This window comes from Xyrauchen texanus, chromosome 2, assembly GCF_025860055.1.
Source record: "Xyrauchen texanus isolate HMW12.3.18 chromosome 2, RBS_HiC_50CHRs, whole genome shotgun sequence".
NCBI lineage: Eukaryota > Metazoa > Chordata > Actinopteri > Cypriniformes > Catostomidae > Xyrauchen > Xyrauchen texanus.
The window spans coordinates 47,125,641-47,149,095 of record NC_068277.1 but is presented as its reverse complement, the minus strand read 5'-3'; the positions used below and the strand labels follow the sequence as shown (position 1 = coordinate 47,149,095).

The 23,455-nt window shown below is 38.3% G+C and overlaps 1 pseudogene; it reads left to right on the top strand.

Moving 5' to 3' along the window:
- The first annotated feature begins 15,574 nt into the window (after window positions 1–15,574).
- On the top strand, window positions 15,575–17,345 carry LOC127655412 (uncharacterized; annotated as a pseudogene).
- Window positions 17,346–23,455: the final 6,110 nt, after the last annotated feature.

Sequence of the window (23,455 nt, the reverse complement as noted above, 5' to 3'; positions counted from 1 at the left end):
AAATACATCAACATAAACGTAAACTTATGACCCACTGGAATTGTGATATAGTCAATTAAAAGTTAAATAATCTGTCTGTAAAAATAACTCACGTCATGCACAAAGTAGATGTCCTAAATTCATTGAAAAACTATAGTTTGCTAATATTAAATCTGTGGATTAGTAAAAAATTAGCTTTGATGACTTGGGGTAAAATCTGTTCAGATGATACTTTTTTACATGTATCTATTAAACAAGTCTCAGTATAAAAGTTTTGTCTTATAGTTCTAAAAGTTTTACAATTCAGTAGAATGTGCTTGATGGTCATAGGGGTTTGGCAAGGTATACATATGGGAGGACCTTCACCAGTCAGTAAAAACACATGAGTTAGCCTTGAATGGCCCAATCAACATATGGTAAACACTATTTGGTCATGTCTAGATTTAAAATTTTGAGTGTAATTTCTTTGGATCCTGGGGTTTATTTAGTATAATTTATTGCTGTCACACTCATTCCATTCTGATTGCCACTTATTGGTGATATGAGTTTATTAATTGCCTGAGGTCAGAGGGTGGTATCAGACATTCTGAGATCTCCAAGTTTAATGCCTCTTTTGCAGCTGTATCTGCTTTTTAATTTCCTGCCAGACCAATATGTCCCGGCACCCATCAGAGGATAATGTTGAAATCCTTCTCCTGTAATCGATGTATTTTACTCAAGAGGTTTATGATAATGGGGTGAACAGTCTCCATGGATTCTAGTGCATGAAGGCAAGACTTTGAGTCTATAGCGATCAAAATGTTTCATCCTTGGCCCTGCTCAATGTTTTCCAGTGCCAGTAGCAGCTGTGAAGCTAGAGCTCTGTTCTGGAATACATTTGCCATATTGCTGGTCTCTAATCACTACTGCTGCTGACACACTGTTATCCATTTTGGATCCATCCGTGAATACTTTACCATGGAGTAGGAGACTACATTTCAGTACCAAATATTCCTGTTGATACACATTGGCGAGAGTTTCTGCCTTTTTTAGTTGTGCCAATGCCATAGAAATAGTTGGTTTAGAGGCCAGATTACATAGATTCACTTTGAGTTTGACTGCGTATTGTAAGGCCAGTTTCAGATGCCTATTCTGGAGGGAAGGTTCACCGGCTTCTATATAAAGGCTTTGAATGGGACTTGTTCTGAAGGCTCCAAGAGCTAGACATATTCCCTGGTGTTGTATTGTGACAAGTGTTCGGATGTATGACTTCCTTGCCTGACCATACACAATACTCCCGTAATCCATTCGGGATCTGATTAATGTTCTCTAGGGATGTAAAAGAACAGTAGCGTCTGCACCCCATTTTGTATTGGCCAGGATTTTTGAAATATTCATTGTATTAAAATATCTGTCGTACAATTATATTAATATTTTTCTCCCTATAGCATATGCATATGTCGTCAACATAGAGGCTCCGAAAAATGTGGGGGTCAGTAACTTTGATTATACTATTGATTTTGATGCTGAATAAAATCACTGAAATTATGCTCCCTTGTGGAACTCCCATCTCTTGTTCATGTGGATTTGATAGTGTAGTTCCTACTCGAACGCGAAAACGTCTGTTTGTCATGAAGTTGGAGATAAAGATGGGTAGGTTGCCTCTAAGCCCAAGTTCGTACAAGTCTTTGAGTATTCCATATCTCTAGGTGGTATCATAGGCCTTCTCAAGGTAAAAGAAGACAGCTACGGCATGTTCTTTTTTAATGAAGCTGTCCCGGACAAATGATTAAAGTATGATGAGGTGGTTCAAAGTGCTTTTGCCTTTTCTAAACCCACATTGATAATCACTAATCTTATGCTCTGATTCCAGAATCCATATCAGATGGTCGTTGATCATTCTCTCAATGGTTTTGCAGAGATAGATAGTCAGGGCTAATTGTTTGCGTCAGAATGATCCTTACCAGGTTTGGGGATGGGAATAATTATTGCTTCTTGCCACAAAGGTGGTATATCCCCTGTTTTCCAAACTTTGTTAAAAATCTCCAGGAGTAGTAGTATTGTTGTATGTGGTAAGTGCTTCAAGAATTCGTAATGGATTCTGTCTGGTCCAACTGCGGTATTATGGGAACGTTTGTTAGCCCTTGTAAGTTCCACTATAGTGAAGGGTTGATTATATGGCTCAGTGTTATTTCAGTGGAAATTCAGGAGTTTCTGTTCCTGTTGTATACATATCCTATTGAATTCTGTTTGGCAATTGACTAATGAAGGGGTCAATCTTTTCGAAAGATTTTGCTAGAATGTTGGTTATTTCTTGGATCGTAGTCATCTTACAAATCAGGTTACAGATTTTTGTGATGGTGTATTTGATGTTAGGCTAGATACGTATTTTCTCCAACTCTGTCTTTTTGCGTTATTTATAATCCATTGTGCTTGTGCTCGGCATATCTTAAATCTTACTAGATTTTCTTCTGTTGGGTGTCTGTTGAATATTCTCTCTGCTTTTTTCTGAGCTTTTATGGCTTTTTTGCAGTTGTAATCGAACCATGGGTTATGCTTGTGACTTTTTGGATTTGGTGATGTCTTTGGGACGGTATCGTCAGCTATTTCTATCAGCTTGTCTGTGAAACTTGTAACTGGGTCTCGGCTGTCTAGGGTTGCTGAATTATGTTTATCATAACATTGGTTCTGGAACAGGTACCAGTTGGTATTCTTGAGATACCACTTTGGAACATTATGTTGGATATTTGATCTTGTAGATGCAACAATTAGTGGAAAATTATCACTTCCACAAAGATCGTCCCAGGTGCACCATGAGAGATCAAGCAGGAGATCAGGTTTGCATATAGTTAAATAGATTTTTGAATATGTTCCATGTCCTGGGTTCAAGTAAGTGTCTGAGCCGGCATTAAGGATTGACAGTTCTACAGAAGTCTTCAAGTATTTTTCCCTTCCCATTTGTGCATCTTCCTCCCCATAAAGGGTTATGACCGTTGAAGTCGGCTGCAAGTATGTAGTGAGTTGGGAGTTGATCAGCAAGATTGCTCAGGTCTTGAAGTCTGACAGGTGTATCTGGAGTCAAGTAAATGTAACACAATGTGGTAGCCCTATGGAGATTAGTGTCTATTGTGACTTGACTATGAATTACATTGCGATAAACTAAGATGCTTACTCCTCCTGATGTCCATTGAATGTTTGGTCCATTTTACAAAACCTTTAAGGGATATTTGACTATTTGGTGATAAATGTGTTTCTTGGAGTCAAAATGCAAGAGGGTTGAGTAACATGGCTAGTTGTTGAAGTTCTGCAAAGTTTGCTTTGACACCTCGACAGTTCCATTGAATGATACTGTTTCTTGTTAAGTTGGTTGAACCGGAACTTGAACTCTACTCCTACTCATGGGAGAGGGACTCCGACTGTCTGGCACTCAACTGTATGTTTGGTTGGTAATGTTACAGATGCAAAGGATTTCTCAAACTTAAAATTTGGGAACTTTTCCACCTCTTTGCATGCTTCTACATAGTTAACTTTTTTTGACATTTTACTCTTTTAATTTCTTTTTCGTTAATTCATATAGGACAGTGTTTTGATGAGGCCAGATGATCCCCTGAGCAATTTTGGCATTTTGATGGTTTTAAACAGGTTTCATCATGCCTGTCCTCTCCGCAATTGTAACAGGTAGGATTGTTCTTGCACCCAGTGGAGCTATTACCAAACCTCTGACAATTGAAGCATCTTAGGGGGTTAGGGATATATATGTCAACGGGGACCCACAAATTGTAGGAGGTGAGCTTCTCTCCCTCCAGGACATCTATAACAGGCGGTGTGTGTATAAAGCTCGGAGGATCATCAGAGACTCCAGCCACCCAAGTCATGGGCTGCTCTCACTGCTACCATCAGGCAGGTGGTATCGCAGCATCAGGACCCGCACCAGCCGATTACATGACAGTTTCTTCCCCCATCTCTCATGATCAATACACACCAGCACTGCATTTTATTAATCTATTATCTCACACTGGACTGTCATAATTATATTCTCCACAATAGAACAATATATATATATATATATATATATATATATATATATATATATATATATATATATATATATATATATATTATTTTTTTTATATATATATACTTTTTATTTTGTATTTTTATTGTATGTGCAATCTATATTGTGTGTATTGTTTACTGTACATTGTATATTATATTGTGTTGTGTAATTATGTGTACATTAGATATGTAAATTGTGTTGTGTAAATCTGTTGTTTATTGTAAATTGGTATATGTCTCGTCACTGTCATGACTGCTATGTTGCTCAGAACTGCAAACAAGTCTTTTACCCTCATTAATCTTGCTCCCCACCCACATCGGTGCCCAACAAGGGGATGCACAGAGCCGCGGAACTCCAGCAGATATGCACCAGGGATACAAGAAAGATATACTCTTGCAATGAGAGCTAGAAGCTCAAATTGCTCGATTGACCCTATGCCACTGCCTTCAGGGAAAAATGTCATTGTGGCTGATTTAAATGCCAGCAATTTCCCAGGGCACGTCATGACTAGCCACTTGGTTGGATCGGGTCTCTCCAACCACCCATCTGTATGAAATTAGAGCCAAAGCATTGTGTTGGATCTGGGGGAGCCGCAGCTGCCCGCATTCCTCAAGTGCCAGGATCTCTTCTTCCACAGACACGGGTCGCAACTTACGGCCAACAAGTCATCCCATTCGTCGCCATTTACGAACAGCAAGGGGATGCTAGGGACCTATTCTACCCCAGGTCCCCACAGGGGAGCACAGTGAAAAAGACACTCTATTAACATAACAAGAATATATATATATATATACATTTTCCAACATTCTTTTGAATGTACTAAAATAAAATATTTGATGCCATGAGTGTACCTTCATTTACTATTACTATTATTTTGAATGGCCATGGAAAATGAAGGAATGTGATAACAATTTTACCTGGTCGCAAAAAGTTAATTTACCTGATGAACTTGCACCTTTTGCTGACCCTTTGCTTCGCAGAGCAAATGTGTGCTTCTAAATCACTTGCACCTTTATAAGCAACTGACTATATGTGCCATCTTTACATGTCATACATTCTGCTTCCCATGGACCTGGACGAAAGCATGGATATTTTTTGTGCAAATGTACTATAAATTTGCACATTCATTTGGGCATTGTTTCCACTCAGTTGTCATTTGCTGCTACTGTCAAGCAAATGTTTGATGCCGAACACAACAGCGCTTCACACGTTCGTTGAGAAATTGACAGGCAGGAATTTGGCCAATAGTTGCTACAAGCCTCTTATAATCGACCAATTGGTGTGCGAGAATGCAGGACTTGCAATGAGGGGTTAAATCAATGCAAATATGCATGCACACTGTGAAGTATTAGACCAGATGCACATCATAATGCAACTAAAGCCGAATCATGGTCATTTTGGCAAATTTAGAAATCCAGACTGGATGATTTTTTAAGGTCAGAAAATGAGGACATATGGTCACCCTACCTTACACTATTTAATAAAAGGTGTGTAGCAGTGTTGTTGTCAAGACCACTTACACCGAGACAAAGTCATGACCAAGACCAGAGTGTATCGAGACCGAGACAAGACCAAGACATTGAGGGGCTGAGGCAAGTCAAGACCAAGACCAAGGCAGGGCAAGTCCCACACTTTATGACCCACTTACGATCAAATGTCATGTCTGCGTGTGTTTTTGTTCATGTTTTGTTTTCATGTCTTTTATTTTGGTGTTCTAGGTCCTGTTTCATGTCATGTGGTTCCCTTGTCATGTGATTTCATGTTTCCCTCCATGTTCATGTGTCTTGTTTTCAATGGTTTATTGTCTTATCAGTTCTTATTTGTCATTGGTTTAAGGTTATTAGTCTTGTTATCTTGTTTATAGTTCTATCTGTTTATTGGTTTTCTTCTTATTGTTTTACCCAATGTCTGTGTATTTAAGCAATCATGTTTACCAATTTCTCTTGTCAAGTATTGTTGATGTAACCTTGTTTGCTAGTCAGGTTTATGTTCATGTTCATGTTTATGTTTAGTTTAGTTCATGTCACATCATCGTCTTTGTCATTGCCAGTGCTAGCATTTTGTTACAATATATATATATATATATATATATATATATATATATATATATATATATATATATATATATAGTGTGTGTGTATCAGTATACCATGAGAAATGTCTTGATAAAAGAATCAAAAGGCATTACAGAGGTGAATTTTATGTGTGTGAATTTTCCTTTGTTTTCTATGAGTAAACAAATACAAACAAACACCAAGGAGCTGTTTTACCATTATTTTATTATTTTGTTTTACCATCCACCTAAAACAATACAATGTTTGTGCAAGCATCGCATCAAATTTTCTGGATGACTCTTCCCCTAGAAACCATCATTAAGTACAGAATATATAAAAAAAATATTCAATGCTTAAGTCTTCACTTTTCTGTCTTTTCTTTTTTTTTTTTTATTGTTTTTGAACCAACAACAAGCCTTGAATAAATGTGTGCAATTTGCTAACCACATAGCTAAATCTAGAAAATAGAACAAAGAATTCCAAACATAAGCAGAGCAGCCTAAAATTTACATTTAAGTGGAGGTGCATTACTCTTTCTCCACTCTCTGCTGTCACATCTCTAGCTCTCTCACCAAAGTGAGGGAGCATTACTGAGGTGTGTAGCTGACATTAGCTAACGTTGATGTAATGTAACTTTATATAAATTAGCTACATAGCTTTATGTGGCCTGTCTCATCATTATCACAAGCAAAAACGTAACTTGTGAACAACAATTTGTCACTACATGCCCTGTCCCATTAATCTCATAAAGTTAACACTGCATTAGCTACATCCCTCAATATGTGTTAACTAAATTAGGTAGCTTGCACACCTAGCTAGCTGGCAAATAGTTGGCAAGCAACTGAAACTAGTGCCCTAAAAAGTAAAAGTAAATACATAGGTAGCTTGTTAAATCTCTTTTAGGATAGGGGTGAAGATGAGTTTAGGAACAGATGCTGCGTTCCATTCAAATCGGATGTGGGATATTCCACTTGATATCTCTGATCTCCAACTAAAGGCATTCCAATGCCAGATGTTCGTAAGATGACATCTAAGGAAACAAACTGAAACACTCCTGTTAGCTGTTATGTCCTGTTAGACATCACCAGAGATGTCTCTAAACAAAACAATTAAAAATCAATCTGCAATGCTGGCATTTGTGCTACAGGTGTACGATTATCAAAAGAGAGCATAATTTACCATGTTTTTAACACCTGCTACTCTGCTAACATTTGTTAAACAAGCTTTAATATCATGAAATTTAGGAACTTTGACTAATTCATCGATATTAATGAATAAAAGTGAATGTTTATCACTTATTTTGTACATGTTCCTGGGTGCCAAGTCCGACAAGATTGTGTGACGTCATGCACCTGAGTTTCTGCACAATTTTCCCAAGTTGTAATTATGACTTGAAGTGCTGTTCCATTGCACTTTTCCCAGTTGGAAGTTGGAAAATCCAACTTTCCGAGCTGAATGGAATGCAGCAAGAGGCAGATTGCTAATGTTCACTAGAAAGCTTTGCTAGCATCTCTTACACTTAGCAACAGAAAAGCAACAAATTTGTGTCTTTTCCAATTTGTAGATTTGTTCTTTCAAATTAATTCTTTCAACAGCACAGCAAATACATTATTTATTTACTGTCTTTTCAAGAAATCAAGTCACACCTGACTATAAGTTGCTCCAGATCAAAACTGAATTGTTGATAGAGAGAAAAAACATATAAGTCATACTAACAGAGGTTGGATCCGGCAGGCACTAGTTCCTGTGAGCAGCGACCCAGGCTCCATTCACTGCTTCAGATGTCAAACGTGCTCCGTGAATATTACAGTACCTCAGAATCTACACATCGTATCACAGTGTTTTTTTTGGACTTGTTTAAAACAAAGAATTTGCTTGTAGTAATCATATGTAACAGTTTCTCATATTCCTTTTATGTTTCATAAGAGAACTGCGACAAGTCAGCCACATCTGCTCATAACATCTGTAAATCTATGCTGTGCACAAATAAACAGCTTTTAGTCTGTGAGTAAAACAATACACCTGTCGTTTTCATTCATTCATTCATTCAGTTGACTGACTGAATGTTTTTACTACAAGTGTGATGATGTAGCTTTAAAACTCTTCTACCATCTCTATGCCTTCGCTAAAATACCGGAATAAAACTGTATTTATTTATTTTAAGGAATTTGATCATTTTCCATGACACACCTGACAATCTTTCACGGCACACTAGTGGGCACAGTGGCTTGGAAACACTGGTTTAGGTAGCCAAATTGTATTACGGATTTGGCTGACATCCCTCAGACAGCCATAGTTTCTTCTCCTGTCTCCGGGGAGGGGTGACAGAGGGGCGGGGAGGGGTGACAGTCGTTAACAGTAACAAAAATTTCAAATTAGAAATGAGTCAAGTTTTATATCCAATCACAGTAATGATGTTAACAAATAAATTGGTCAATGCACAGGCAATATAGTGATATCCCCACAGGTCTTGAAATAAAATCCAGAGTCCTCTATGCGTCTCGAGACCAAGATTGATCCTGAATACTACAACACTGGTGTGTAGGTTGTGGAGGATGCAGCAGCAGACTATTGCATTCTACTATGACTGTATAGCATCGCTCCACCACTGTGATCCAGGCACATAAATGCCGAAAGTGTGCTCGACTGCATAGTGTGTCACTGGCTGGTTATAATGCTATTCTCTTGAAATACTCTGTTATAATCACTAAAATGTACACAATTTTCTCTTTAAAACAAAATTATGTACTTTCCGCCGGTGGTAATAGCACAATGTTAACCATGCCAGGCAAATTGGGACGACTTTTGTGAATAAGGTGCAATCTAATATAAGCCTAATTTACGTAAATAGAAGCAGTGCTATACAAGTGCAGATACTTGACTCCTGGTTAAACAGGATTGTGGGTTGTTATTGATTAAGTCTGAATATTGGATGTTTTTAAAAATATTGGCCACCCTATGCGTTTAAAATAGTACTAGTTCTCCAAGGTACACTTGCGGACAGTTTTTCAAGGTTGTTGGGAGATAGGTTCCCAGCATCTTGGAGAACTTGCCATAGTCGTGATTGCTTTTGTTTCTTCAGACTGACTCAATGATGTTGAGGTCCGGGCTTTCAGATAGTCCCACCCTAAAATCACTCTATTGGTTAAATCAATAGCCACTTTTCAACTGTCAGGCCAAATGAGGGCATGTTAGTGCGTGCCAGGCCAGTTGCACTCCCACTGTCACTTGGGGCTTCCTGGGGCCCAACAGGCCTTGGGTCATAGAAGGCCACCTGGGGTTTGAGGCAGGGTCAATGTCAAAGGTTAGCACAAGCAGGTCAGCGGGTCAGCAAAAAGGTTCTTTCCCTATTTTTTCATTTTGCCACCAGCTAACCTCAACAGATCAACAAAGAATGGAGAATCGGCAGTACTGGTGAGTAAATGAAATCAGGGCTCTTCTGAAGCTCAATGGTGCCTGCCAAGAAGACATTGACAGTTGTCTCTGCAATTAAAATGGAATAGGATAAATTATTTTGCCATTGAGAAAAATTACACACACAATACACATGTTTAACAGGTTTAGTCTGTTCAGAGAAAGTTGACTTTTGTCTTTTTATATTGCCTGGTTACCACTTTCAGGAGCCAGTGAGCATTGTGTATCACTAATTACTTCAGAATAAACTGGTACAAGACTGTTTTTTGACACTCTACAAGATCAATAGCCCTCCATAGACAGAAGAATTACAAACTTAATTACACATTTCAAGAAGGGTGTATGGGGACCAGATAAATTTGTTTCAATTCTACCTAAAAGACCCTTGGTGAACTGGTCTCTCCAGATCAACTTCTCATAAGTTAAACCATCCTTAAAACAGAGCTGAGGTAATGATTGGGATTATTAAAAGTAGTTTTAGTGTTTTCAATTTTACAAAGTTTCAAATGTAACACTATTATTTTCCAAATACTTCTCTTAAGATGGCAAAAGATGGCACTAGACTGATTAGACAGTCTCTTTTGTTTCCTGTAAGAGCAGTGCATCTAATGCAGAGCCTCTCTGTGAGACAATAGGTCCACGACTCTTCTTGTGTTTGTTCTTTTTTCCTAAGGATTTTTTAACCTCAGTTATTAAGTATTCTACTGACCTACTGTCTTTATGGTGTCCCTAATGGCCATGGTAACATCTCTTCATCTGCCAGTCTCCAGAGTTTGACTATGTTTGGTCATTATTAATGTATATTTTATTATATTTAGGGGTTCAAACACAAAGTGCTGAAACCCTATTGAGCGCAACAGTGACCACCCACTTTTTAAACCTTCTGGGTTCCAGAAGTATTTTTCCTTCTTTAGACTTTTTTATAAACCTCATTGGGCCATTGGAACGGACAGCACAGGGGCATCACTTTGCATTATTCCTGGTGGATTATGCAACGTGATACCAGAAGCAGCGCCTCAGAATAATCTCCCGAGTGGGGATTCCGAAAGAAATCCACACTGATCAGGGCACTGATTTATGTCACATACACTACGCAAGCTGTACGAATTACTGGGGTAAAATCAATTTGGAGAAGCGTGTAATATCCAGAAATGGACAGCTTGGTCAAACAATTTAATCAGACCTTAAAAAATATGATTTGTAATTTAGTACACAAAGATGCTCAGAATTGGGATAAGTGGATTGAACCCCTGTTATTTGCAGTGCGAGAGATCCCGCAAGCCTCCAAGGGGTTTTCCCCATTCAAGTTGTTATATGGGCGTAAGCCTGGTGGTGTGCTAGACGTCATGAAGGACAATTGCAAAGAGGGACTTTCACAGAGTAAAAATTTAATTCAATATGTTCTTGACCTGAGAGCAAATCTTCACACACCGGGGCGACAATCACAGGAGAATTTGCGACAGGCGCAAGAACGTCAGTCACAGCTGTATAACAGGGGAGCTCAGCTACCGGAGTTTGGACAGGGAGATAAATTACTTGTATTGCTGCCCACATCGAGCACAAAATTACTCGCGAAGTGGCAAGGGCCCTTTGAGGGCGAGTTGAGATGTGACTATGAGTGCGTACGGATAGGTGCAGAGCACGTCAGATTTACCACCTCAACCTACTATATCCATGGCGAGAGGCGGTCCCCATATCCTTGGTGATGGAAATTAAGGAGACGGAGGAGCTCGGAGCGGAGGTGAATCTAAAAGCCAATCAGTTCACCCTGGTCCCTTGTGGAGGCGCCTCTCACTGTCGCAACGTATGGAGGTGGCCAGGTTGCAAAATAATTTTTCTAACATGTTCCCACCTCTCCCAGCTGCACTAATCTCATAGAACACCACATCGAGACAACCCCCAGGGTAGTTGTACGTAGTCATCCTTACTGCCAACACGAACACAAGAAACAAGTAGTACGGGAAGAATTAAAAGCCATGCTTGATATGGGGGTAATAGAAGAATCCCACAGTGATTGTGCCAGCCTGGTGTAGTGGAGCGGCTAAGTGATATAATCGTTCAGTTTATGATACAAGCGTGAAAATTGGCATGAGCAGTCTCCATGGGTAACTTGACAAGAAAATTGTCCGAGCCACTTGAAATTTCAAGATGGCGCCCATTTTTCAAGATGGCCGACACCTGGATCCTCAAAAGATCAATTTTCCGATAGAAATGTATTGGGTTTTTTTTTTCAGTAAGGACGATTTGGTGTCATTTTATTTTATATGTTTTAGATTATTCTAAAGAACAACTTTTAACGCATCAAAATACAGTTGTGTTGATTTGTTGATTATAGATAGATTAGACAAGAGTGAATATCTGCACTACCAGGGCACACTGGTGATATATCACTGCTGTTAAACTCAGAGTGGGGTTCAATGTCAGCTAATTGTAAAGTTAGTATCCCAAATGCTGTCTAATCTACCCCAAAACAGTTAGATAGCCGCACCTGAATTGACAGGTTGTGCCAGCGCGGGAGAGCCGAGCCAAGGTTAATGGGGTTTTAGTTAACCGGATAGTGTACAGATCGCACGGGATACAAATGGCATTGGATGAACGATCAGACTAAGTGTAGGGTTAAGGCATGAACTTAGTTGTATCCCATACATCAAAGTGCTTGGTAAAAGGTGGTAAAAGGATAAACCCTCACCCTCTGCCTATACATTTGCTGCAGACATGGCAGAAGCCATCATAACAGTTGAGAAAACTAACTGGGACAGATGTTTCATTTGTCAGCAGGACACCAAGAAAAAACTAATTCATCCGAGTTTATTCAACAGAGAGCACGATCGTACTGGTTATGATACCATTGCAAGAAATGTTCCATTATTTCATAAGATCAATGCTCTGCCTATCTTACTTAGTCCAAACCGACTAGATGAAGGTGATGGCATAGAAAACACATTGACAAGAAACAGAGCAAAATATCATTCAAGCTGTAAACGTATGTTCAATAACACAAAGCTGGAAAGGGCCCAAAAGAGAGCATCTACTGCTACTAAAGACACTGAAGATACCAAAGATATCCATGTCAAGAGGCCAAGAGGATCCCAGCCCTCGAAAGCTTTGTGCTTTATATGTGAAGATGAGAGTGCAATGTCCCCCTTACGAGAAGCAATGACGATGAAACTTAATGAAAGAGTCAATGAATGTGCCCATCAGAGACTGCTCATGCCAATTTTCATGCTTGTATCACCAAATAAACCACTATATCACTTAACTGCTCCACTAAGGTGTCAGCCATCTTGAAATTTCAAGTGGCTCGGACAATTTTCTTGTCAAGTGACCCATGGAGACTGCTCGTGCCAATTTTCACGCTTGTATCATAAACTGAACGATTCTGCCAAACATAAGCACTTAGCCGCTCCACTAGTGGTTCTGGTACCTAATTTAATGCACATCCAATGCCTCGTATTGATCAACTGCTTTATCGGTTTCGCACGGCTTACTTTTATTCGACACTAGGTTTGACAAAGGAATATTTTTCAGATCCCCTTAATGCCCATATCACATGAAAAAACAGCCTTCTCCACAGCCCACTTTACACCACTTTGTGACCCTTCCATTCGTTTGTCCAGACGGTTCTCCAGCCTGAGTCAGGCGGGTATGTGGAGCCGAGGGCATGGTCTACCCAAAAGCCCATAACCCCTAAACGCCACATCAGAATACGTATTTCAAATGTATATGTAACGTAATTCTGTAGACGCATGCAAAATTTGGTGGAGATCAGACAATGTCACTTTGACAGTCAGGAATGTTAAAAAAAGGCTATATCTTGATGGTAATTTACCTGATGTTTTTGAATATTATTGTGCTATATCTCTATTTTAGGTGCTAACAGTCTATTTGAAAAATGCTTATTACTGTATCTTCATCTTGTAACACATGCACTTAAAGGCCCTTTGCTGCTTGAACCCTGATTTGCTACTTGCAGCTTTTTTCATTTTTAATATTCTCTTAATATTTTAATTCTTAATATTCAAAAACATGTTTCACTGGTTACAGCTTCTTGATGGCAAAAAAGGTCACTTTTTGAAACTGGAAAGTCCACAATAGGAGCTCCCTCGCAGGAGCAGAATGTTTATCTCACAGTCTGTAGCTGTCTCTAGTGCTCTGGAACACCACCAGTTGTCATGTGCCAACAACTTCTTATGTACTAGACTGCCCACTATAACTGGCTTTACTCACTGGTTCTAGAATCTTCCCCAATTCAATATTGCACTCACAGCCAAAACCACTCAACTTACTGCCAAATAAATTGGCAAAATATATTTTGGGAACTGCTATTATTTTTTTATTTTTTAGCTGTTTGTGTTGTGCAATCATCTTCTTCAAATTTTAAAGACAGAAAGAGGAAGGCCAAGAAAACAAAAACACATGCCAAAACAACAGAACTAGAAATATGATGGTGACTAATAACAATAATAAATAATGTGGCAGTGGGCCTACAGCTAAGGAAAAATAATGGGGGATATTAAGATCTTTCTTCAACAAAAAAATAATGCAATCTCTTTCCTATTTATTTTTTTTCTTCTTTAAAGCTACTACTTTAGAACAATAAGCTATATACAAATAATTGATATAAAATTTCAAAATAAATTTAACCTGTAAGGCATAATCATCAGTCTTGGAATGTGTGTGTGTGTGTGTGTGTGTGTGTGTGTGTGTGTGTGATATATAGAGAAACACTCTCTGACTCTGGGCTTATCAAAATGTAACCATCATGTTTTGTTTGTAAAAATGTACCCAGTTTGCTCAGTGACATCCATGTCATCCACTTTTCTCCACCCTAAACTGACAAAAGACACTCAGCATTTAAATCTTTTTCTTTTCCACACAAAATATTCAGAATCAGCTTTATTGCCAAGTATGTTTACACCTACAAGGAATTTGTCTTGGTGACAGAAGCCTCCAGTGCACAAACAAAATTATTTAGATTTCAGAAATTATTGCAATTTTGTGTGTAAATAAATAATCAGAACGCAATGCAGACTGATGACTTTAAATAGCCTGTTACTGTTGTCAGACATGACGAAAGTTTAGATAAACATACATTGTACAGTCTAACATAAAAGACCATCAAATTCGCATGCTAGTCTCACGTAAGCAAACTTGGACTTAAAGTCTGATCCACTTTGCACTTTCTGTCCAAACACTGGACACTTAAAAAGGAAGAAATAAACCAAAGCGACCAGCCAAGAGATGTAAAGCGACCAACCACGCAGTTTGTCATGTGGCATTTAGGCAAGAATCGTGAAGGCGAGTAAAAAAATCACAGCATACTCCTGCTTAACCCTGACACTAACATAACGTGTTACACAACACATTTCAGGTTGAAAATATATTCCATTGTAAAACATTTTAATTTTAAAATTAAACAATGCGTTAATAATAAACAAATTTACACACGATAATATTTGCAATATTGCTACAGCCTACACTCCCTCTTGACAGTACGACTTGCATCAATTAATCTAAAGTGCACGCTATCTCACATGAACAACACTATAACAAAATAAATCTCTTTTTGTATTGTTTATTTTCTTGTGAACTTGTTTCTTTGCCTTTTCTTTTTAATTTTGTTTCAAAAGTGTTTTTTCTTTGCAATGATTCCCATAAGGTCTGCACCCCTGATTCTTCTCTTTACTGTTGTACATGAAACTGGTGTTGAGCGGGTAGAATTCAATGAAGCCGTCAGCTGAGCACATGTGAGGCGTCTATTTCTCAAACTACAGACTCTGATGTACTTATCCTCTTGTTTAGTTTTACATCTGGGCTTCCACATCTCTTACTGTCCTTGTTAGAGCCAGTTGTCCTTTGTCATTGAAGACTGTAGTGTACACCTTTGTATGAAATCTTCAGTTTTTTGTCAATTTCAAGCATCGTATCCACCTGTTTCCGAGGGGCGCTACTGTAAAATAGAACGTGGGTGAAACTTCCGGTTAGGTGGCGGAAGTAGTAAATCAACGGTATTTTGTGTTACAAAGCGAAGAGGTTAGGTATTTTTCGAGTGCATTTTTCTACTATTTAAAGTCGCAAACATTAATGAGAGATGTCGTTACGGAGCTCAGGGACAACATGTGCTGTTCGTGGTTGTACATATAACCGCACTAAACTAATTCAGTGGCTTAACCGTGAGTGTTTTGAACATAAGCCTAAAACTAAATCTGAGTGTTCCTGTGAACGATTATACAGTTTCCATCACCTCCCAAAAGACGATGAATCAAATAGAATATGGAGGAAGAACTTAAACTTAAAAACACCTCCAAAACACCTGTTTGTGTGCTCGTTTCACTTCGTGGACAAGAAGCCAACACTGGATAACCCGTACCCAACGCTCTTTATGGGTTACGAGAAGCCACCGGAGAAGAGACGCCGACCTAGGATTCGACATGTCACAACAACAACAACAACAGGTAAGAATCAAGTCAACTAGCTTGTTTTTTCCTTAGTTTTTCTTGAATTACTTATTATTAATATATGAAAAACTGTGCCATGATGGTAGACAGGTAGCCTGATGTTTTTAACTCGCATAAACTTTTATTGTGACGAGCTTGGAGGGCACAATGGTACACAGTGACAGATGCTAATTTAATTTCCTCTATTAGTTAACATTTGATGTTACAGAATATCTATATTGATGATATTAAACGCAGTCTAGATGTTTTTCAAGACTCTAATGCCCCCTAATTGTTTTGTTTTTTTCTGCCACTAAACAAATCGTCATTGAAGGACTAACCAGCTAAATATAAGACCGCCACAGCTATATATGTACTTAATGTATTCCCTGCAGATAAGCCTATTGTGATGCAGGTTTCTGGGGACCCAGATCCTACCTCACAGACCTTTCATGATGCCCAGACACAGTGGTCAGACCCAACAATGGATGACCACACCTACTCCAAAGCACCTACCATCACATGTGGTATGACAACTGCCCCATCCACTGAGAGGACACTGCCTGTTGCAGATGGTGTTTTGAAAGACGATACAGACTGTCTGCTGTACACAGGGATTCCACTTCTCGAATTCAAAACCCTTGTGTCTTGCTTGCAACGCTTTGCCCCCACATCGCCAGCATTTTCAGCAGAGGACCAAATCCTCTTGACATTAATGAAGCTTAGACAGAACTTTGTTATTGCCGATTTAGCTAGACGCTTCAAAATGTCACCTGGTCAGGTCAGTAAAACACTGACATTCTGGATAGATGTGATTGCTGAGCACACCCAGGATCTCATTCCATGGCTGCCGCTGAAACAATAAAAAGCCACTTTGTCGCAAATTTTTAAGGACAATTTCCCCAACACAACTTGTGTCATTGACTGCACAGAAAGTGTCTTGCAGAAGGCTAAAAATCTGGACTCAAGAACTGAATCTTATAGTCACTACTATGCAAACAATACTGTCAAGTATCTAGTAGCAATTGCTCCATCTGGTATGGTTATGTACATTTCAGAGGCTTACGGTGGCAAATGTAGCGATAGATTCATCACACAGAACTCTGGGTTTCTCGACCATTTGCGTGCTGGAGATGAGGTGATGGGGGACCGTGGCTTCACCATCAGAGATCTGCTAGAGGAACGGAATGTTCGTTTGATCATGCCAGCTTTTACGCCGCAAGAAATGCCAGCTGACAAATGAGCAGGTCACTCGCACAAGACGCATTGCTAATGTCCGCATACACATTGAGCTGAGCAATCAGACGCCTTAAGGTGTACAAGATCCTCTCTCAAACTGTGCCTATTCATTTTGTCCCTAAAATCGACAGAATACTAAAAATCTGTGCAGCACTCAGTAAATCTGCGAGGAGAGCTTATTTCTAGAACATAGTCACCATATCTTACACAATCAGCTTGAGCTTAAATGTTAAATTCTCTCTATAACTTTATCAACTGTATAAACCAATACACAACTTTTACTTGCACTGATTTTTTTTCTAAACTGTTGTAATTATTCTTATTTGTTTTGATTATTTTAATTTCTTCTATGTAAAGCACTTTGAATTACCATTGTGTATGAAATGTGCTATATAAATAAACTTGCCTTGCCTTGATATACCAACACCTTTTCTTTTAGTTGTTGTTTCATAGACAGCTATTTTCTTTTTGCTGTGTAAATTTAAATTCTTAAGATTTTTCAATCTCGTAATATTCTGCAAAAGAGAGAAGTGTGTGTACTTTCACAGTATAGTATTGCTATTTTTATTTAATGAAATGTTCTGAATACAACTGTTAACCAAATGTGCAAATGACACATTCATTTATTCTTATAAATAAATTCAAAAGCCAATGACTAAGTGTCTAATATGTTTTTATTCAGTGTATTTTTTTATTTTAATTGTGGTTTGTTTCCCCACAACTGTAACCATGCCTTTATAAGCCATGTCTTTATATACCATGCCTATATATTATAATAATATTGAGAACATGTAAACATTCCCCAACTACGCATTAAACATCTGCAGGTATGTTGGACAGAGATGGATTTTCTTGTCAGCAAAATCATCAGCCAATCTAGGTAGCATGTGAACAAAGAAGAAGTTCTGCAGCTGTTGCACTTGTGCATCTGTGTAGTGCTTATCAAATGGAATCTCCAATTCGATGTCCTCACTTGGTGTCCAGATGACTAGCTTGCAACTTTGTAGGCCCAGACACATCATGGTCAGTTGTGTCTGAAAGAAGGATTAAGAGTACATGTTTGTACAAATAATCTGTTTAATTAATGCATACAGGTGCATACATTAGAATGTCGGGAAAAGTTCATTTATTTGAATTTGGGGGTTTCATAAGCTGTAAGCCATAATCATCAAAATTATAACAAATAAAGGCTTGAAATATCTCACTTTGCATATAATGAATCTATATAATATATTAGTTTCACATTTTAAGTTGAATTCCTGAAATAAATTAACTTTTCCACGACATTCTTATTGAGAAGCACCTGTAAGTTAACAATACAATGTTAGTCTAATAATAGAGCTACTTTCATATTAAAAAGTATATTTCTAAATATAGAAAATATATTTTATTTAAAAACAATAATCTTTATTATTAAATTATTAAAGAATCACCTGGAGGTAGTATCCATCCTTTCCTTTAGGACAAATCAGGTACTGTCCATCACCTAAACTTTTGATGTCACCATTTGGCCGTCCTAGAAATTCTGCCAGTGACATGGAACTCTTGAAGGGGCACTTGATCTCAAGGAGTTGTGCTGAGTCAAGGATCCCATCTGGGCTGGCTCCCAACCAAGGATGGTCAGGGTGCACGACCAGGCCTCTCTTCTCCACAGAATGCCCTCTGCTTTCCATGAGTGTGATGACGCTTATCTCATTTTCTTTGCCATGCAGTGTTGCTGTATTGCCGGTGAATGTTGGGTACAGATGCTCATTTAGGAATTTTTGAGGATCTGTGGTGCTTCGCTTTGGGACCCGCTTTGCTGTGCTGGCTGTTAGATCTAAGCTTTCTAGCATCATGCCATGAGTGTGAAGCACTTTGCATCCTGGTTTCTTCCATCAGTGTAGCTGCTTGTGTAGGGGACACTTTAATGTAGGCCTCATAAAAATGTGTGCATTTTGGACATGTTAGTGTTGTGCTGTGTTCTGTATGACAGAGTGTATTACTGTGGGCTGGATCATGTTTGCTGTGGCCTGCCTTGTTGCTGTCTACATCTGCTCTATAACTTAACTGAATAAGACCATTTGTCTGGAGCTGAAACAGTGGGGCCATCACTGATGAATTACTGTGGGCTATGAACTCTCTGTGGTTCTTAAAAAGTTGGGGAGGCATTGTTGATTCTTGCATTGTTGATTCTTGCATTGTTGATGTGCCTGGATAAATGTGGTATGGCCTGTGATGGTTAAAATTAATGTTCTTCACCTTCCTCATTCCTACATTCTTCTTCGCACCTGAATTCCACTTCCTTTGCACATCAGTGCATGCCATCCCTGTCTTTCCCTGCCTGACTGCATTCTCAACCTAAATTGAATTCAATTTTTTATTATCCAACAATATTAAAATAAATATTTTAAGTCAAGGCTACTGTGAAGCAACACATACAGAACATGAATGACACACAGTAAACATTTCAGTTTAGTACATTTATTAATTAATAAAAAATATACAATAATACATTTTGTGCCCTTAATTGTCCTAACTTTACTGACCTTCCACAAAAGTGCTGCTGCATGACTACAAGAGCGCCCTGGCCCTGCAATACATGAACAACCCGCTGTCTGTACTTCACCTGCCACTGAAACTAGCACCCAAGCCTTATGATGTGTTACGTGCAAACTCTGGCTCGGCTCAATGTCAGCTTTTAGATACGCAAGGTCGCTTTCCGACGCCCTTAAACAACACTCGACCGACTTTATCACTGTGTAGATATTGATATGCCTCTGAGCTTTTCAGGTTGCTCATCGCCTTACCATCACAGGCTACTGAATCTACAAAATAGCTAAAAATGTTACCATACGTGATACGAGGCCACTTCTTCACGTCATCCTCCCAACCATCTACCGCGGATGGTAAAGGTACTGTTATATCACCCCTTTTAATTTCGTTGAGGTTGTGTTCCCACATCATTAAGTTTGGATCGCTAAATCTTGAATGACGGTCAACTAATGAATGAATGAGTGTCAACTCCTGCTTGTTTACTTCGAACCGGAAGTCACGCCCACTTTTGACGCAATGCCTCATGGGACGTAGGAAACTTGTGGATAGACTTCATAAGGTGTTGGAGTGATGGCTGCTTGAAATGGGGCCTGTCTAGATTTGATCAAAATTACTTTTTTCAAACAGTGATGGTGCTGTTTTTTACATCAGTAATGTCCCGACTCTACGTTGATCAGTTGAATGCCACTTTGGTGAATTAAAGTACCAATTCCCATCCAAAACAGCAAAATCTGTACAATATTCCAAACTTTTGGCCACCAGTAGATATTATTGTACTAAAAATCTGTACAATAATTTCCAGAGTGTGCATAAGAGAATAATTTTTGTTTTACTGTAATTTTCATATGACTGTTTTTTTTCTCAATTTCTGAGACACATTTCCTGAAACCTTTATCACATTTCTCAAAGCTATTACCACAAAATCAAAACCACAAACTAAGTTGTGCAAACCTCAAACTTTTAAGGCTAAATCATAAATAAATTCAAGCCATCCATCAAATACAAAGACAAACTGGACACCCATAACTCAGTCTAAAGATTTATTTGAAGCAATATGATCACAACCTCTTACTACAATGAACCAGGTTTTACAAAGCATCCTTTAAACATTCTGACATTTGAAACATAATACTGCTGTTATCGACATAAATTACAGTAAGTGTGCAGGAAACAATCAAATGTACTCTGTCAGTGTTTAAATATACAGTGCTTTACAAACTGGAGAATCATTTAACGAATAGTCTTCGACTGGAAACAAACTGAGTTTATATTTGAATGAACACATCAAAATCAAATTAAAAAAAATTCCTGATTGTTAAACTGCTTCTTTGGCTGCCATTTTTCACCTTTCATCACTGGGCAGTGGAGCAAATTTTATTCACTATATCCAGTGGCGGTTCTAGAGGGACAGAAGCCTGGCCCCCCCATGTGCCCCCACAGACTGATCACTTTACCCTGCCCGGCCCCCGCTGAGAAAAGAATCATGGTACCGCCCCTGATTATATCCTCAAAGGCAGATTGACCACACGGACATTACTCCACAACTCCCTCTGCTGTTATGGGCCCCTCCATACTATTATTTTATTTTATTTTATTTTTTAAACAAAAGGTAATGTGTGACTTTGAGCGTACTAGCTCTGTGGAAATTCAATAAATGTTAATACATAAATTATCATCTTAGCAGACACATTCGTTCCAAAGCGGCTTACAATAAACCCACACAAATCATGTTGAGAGAAATAACCAGGACAGGTAGTTAAGAATACAGATCATAGAATACAGAAATGTTGACAAGAGGGGGCAATTTAAAGGGAGACCTGGTGACCCTGTATCTATTTAAATTACATGGAAAACAGTAAGATATAATATAATATAATACAATGTAATAATAATTATTGAAAAATTGACACTGTAAAGTCCTCACCTTTCTATATTCACACCCTTCCAAAATTCAGACTTCATTCTAGACTCACTCTGTACTGTACTTAGACTAACCATGACACACATACAAAAAATGGCTGCATGTTTATTTGTATTAAATTGTATGTGCTTTATAATTAGCCTTGCAGATATCTCTCTGAATTGCTTGCCTGCCATCTGTTCTCAAAAGTGGCATGGTTCATACGACACAACTTCACCAAAACCAGATAGGCTTAATGTTCTTTATCATGTCACTTACATCGGCAACCAAGCATATATTATATTTTTTTGAATTTTTACATTGATCTGGATAGGTGTCTGCCAAAAATGCTACAACGTATACAGTTACATTTAGGCACTTACAATGGAAGTGAATAGGGACAATTTTTGGAGCGTTTAAAGGCAGAAATGTGAAGCTTGTAATTTTATAAAAGCACTTACATTAATTCTTCTGTTAAAACTCATGTATTATTTGAGCTGTAAAGTTGTTTAAATCATCATTTTTACAGCAAATGTAGTGTTTGTTGATATTACATCGTCATGGCAACATAATTGTTAAACTGGCTATAAATTCACACACAAAAGGTTAGTAAGCGATTTTAGCACACTGAAATTATGTTAACACGCATATTGTTTATGTCTTGTGGATATACTTTTGAAACAGTGAGTATTTTTACAATGATCTGTATATAGATCAGTGTATTTTTACAATTTACAGATTGGCCCCATTTACATCCGTTGTAAATGCCTCTCTGGAATCCAGATTTGTATTATTATTTTTTTAAGAAAAGAGGAGAGGGGGCGTCAAAACTAATTTTTTGTGGTAATCAATGTTATGCTGTCGATTGAGCGTAACTTGTTTTTAACGCGGAATATTCATCTAACACCCACTACGTGGAGTGCAAAAAATACAGTTCATTTGAACTCACATTTATTTATTTATTTTTAAAGCGATCTTACAGCATGACTGCCATGATTGTTCATGGCGTATTTCCTCTTGTAGTGATGTCTGATTCGCAAACAATACGTTTTGATGAACCGTTTCGCAAAGCTTTGGTCGATCACTAACTGTAAGTGAGGAAAGTGTGAAATGGGAATTTTTTTTATTAATATTGGCAAATCTTTTATTAGTGATGTTCTTAACAATATTGTTAACAATAATATTGGAACAATAAAAAACATTTGACGCAATGGAATTAACCTAATTATGAAATTACTATAAAAGTAATTTTACCACAAAAATAAAACGTAAAATCACGTTTGAATAATGACTCGGTTGTGAATCGTTTTTGAATCATCCGAACGAACCGATTCACTACCATAAATTGGTCTTCCCAACGACAGACTCCATTTTTTAAAGACGGGCTAATCAGAGATTATTTAACAGAGATGGGCCACTTCTATTTAAATGAATGGGAGAAATTGGAACGCTCAACCAAGGAGTTCTGAGAGCCCAACGGTCAACGGATATAGATAGGAAGTCCCACCTTACAAGTAAAATAGCCAATCACCTTGTAGATACAGACATCATCTGTCAATCAACTTTAAAATGCGCATGTGCATTAGCTATACGTGCCTAAAATATTGCGACAATATGAGGTAAAGAATCACAATTAATGATTACAGAATTGTCAGATTTTATTGTTGATTTGAAATATATTCTTTGATCGTAATCTTAACCAACCACTTTTGAGATTTCGATCTTTCTCCATTCAAGTAGATGAAGACAAGTCCAGCTGCACTGGCATGACTGGAAATAGCCTCCCGAGAGCGTTCCAAACATGGCCGACGGTGGACTGACTTGCTAGGGTAATGCAGTAGAAATCGGATATGTTCAAAAA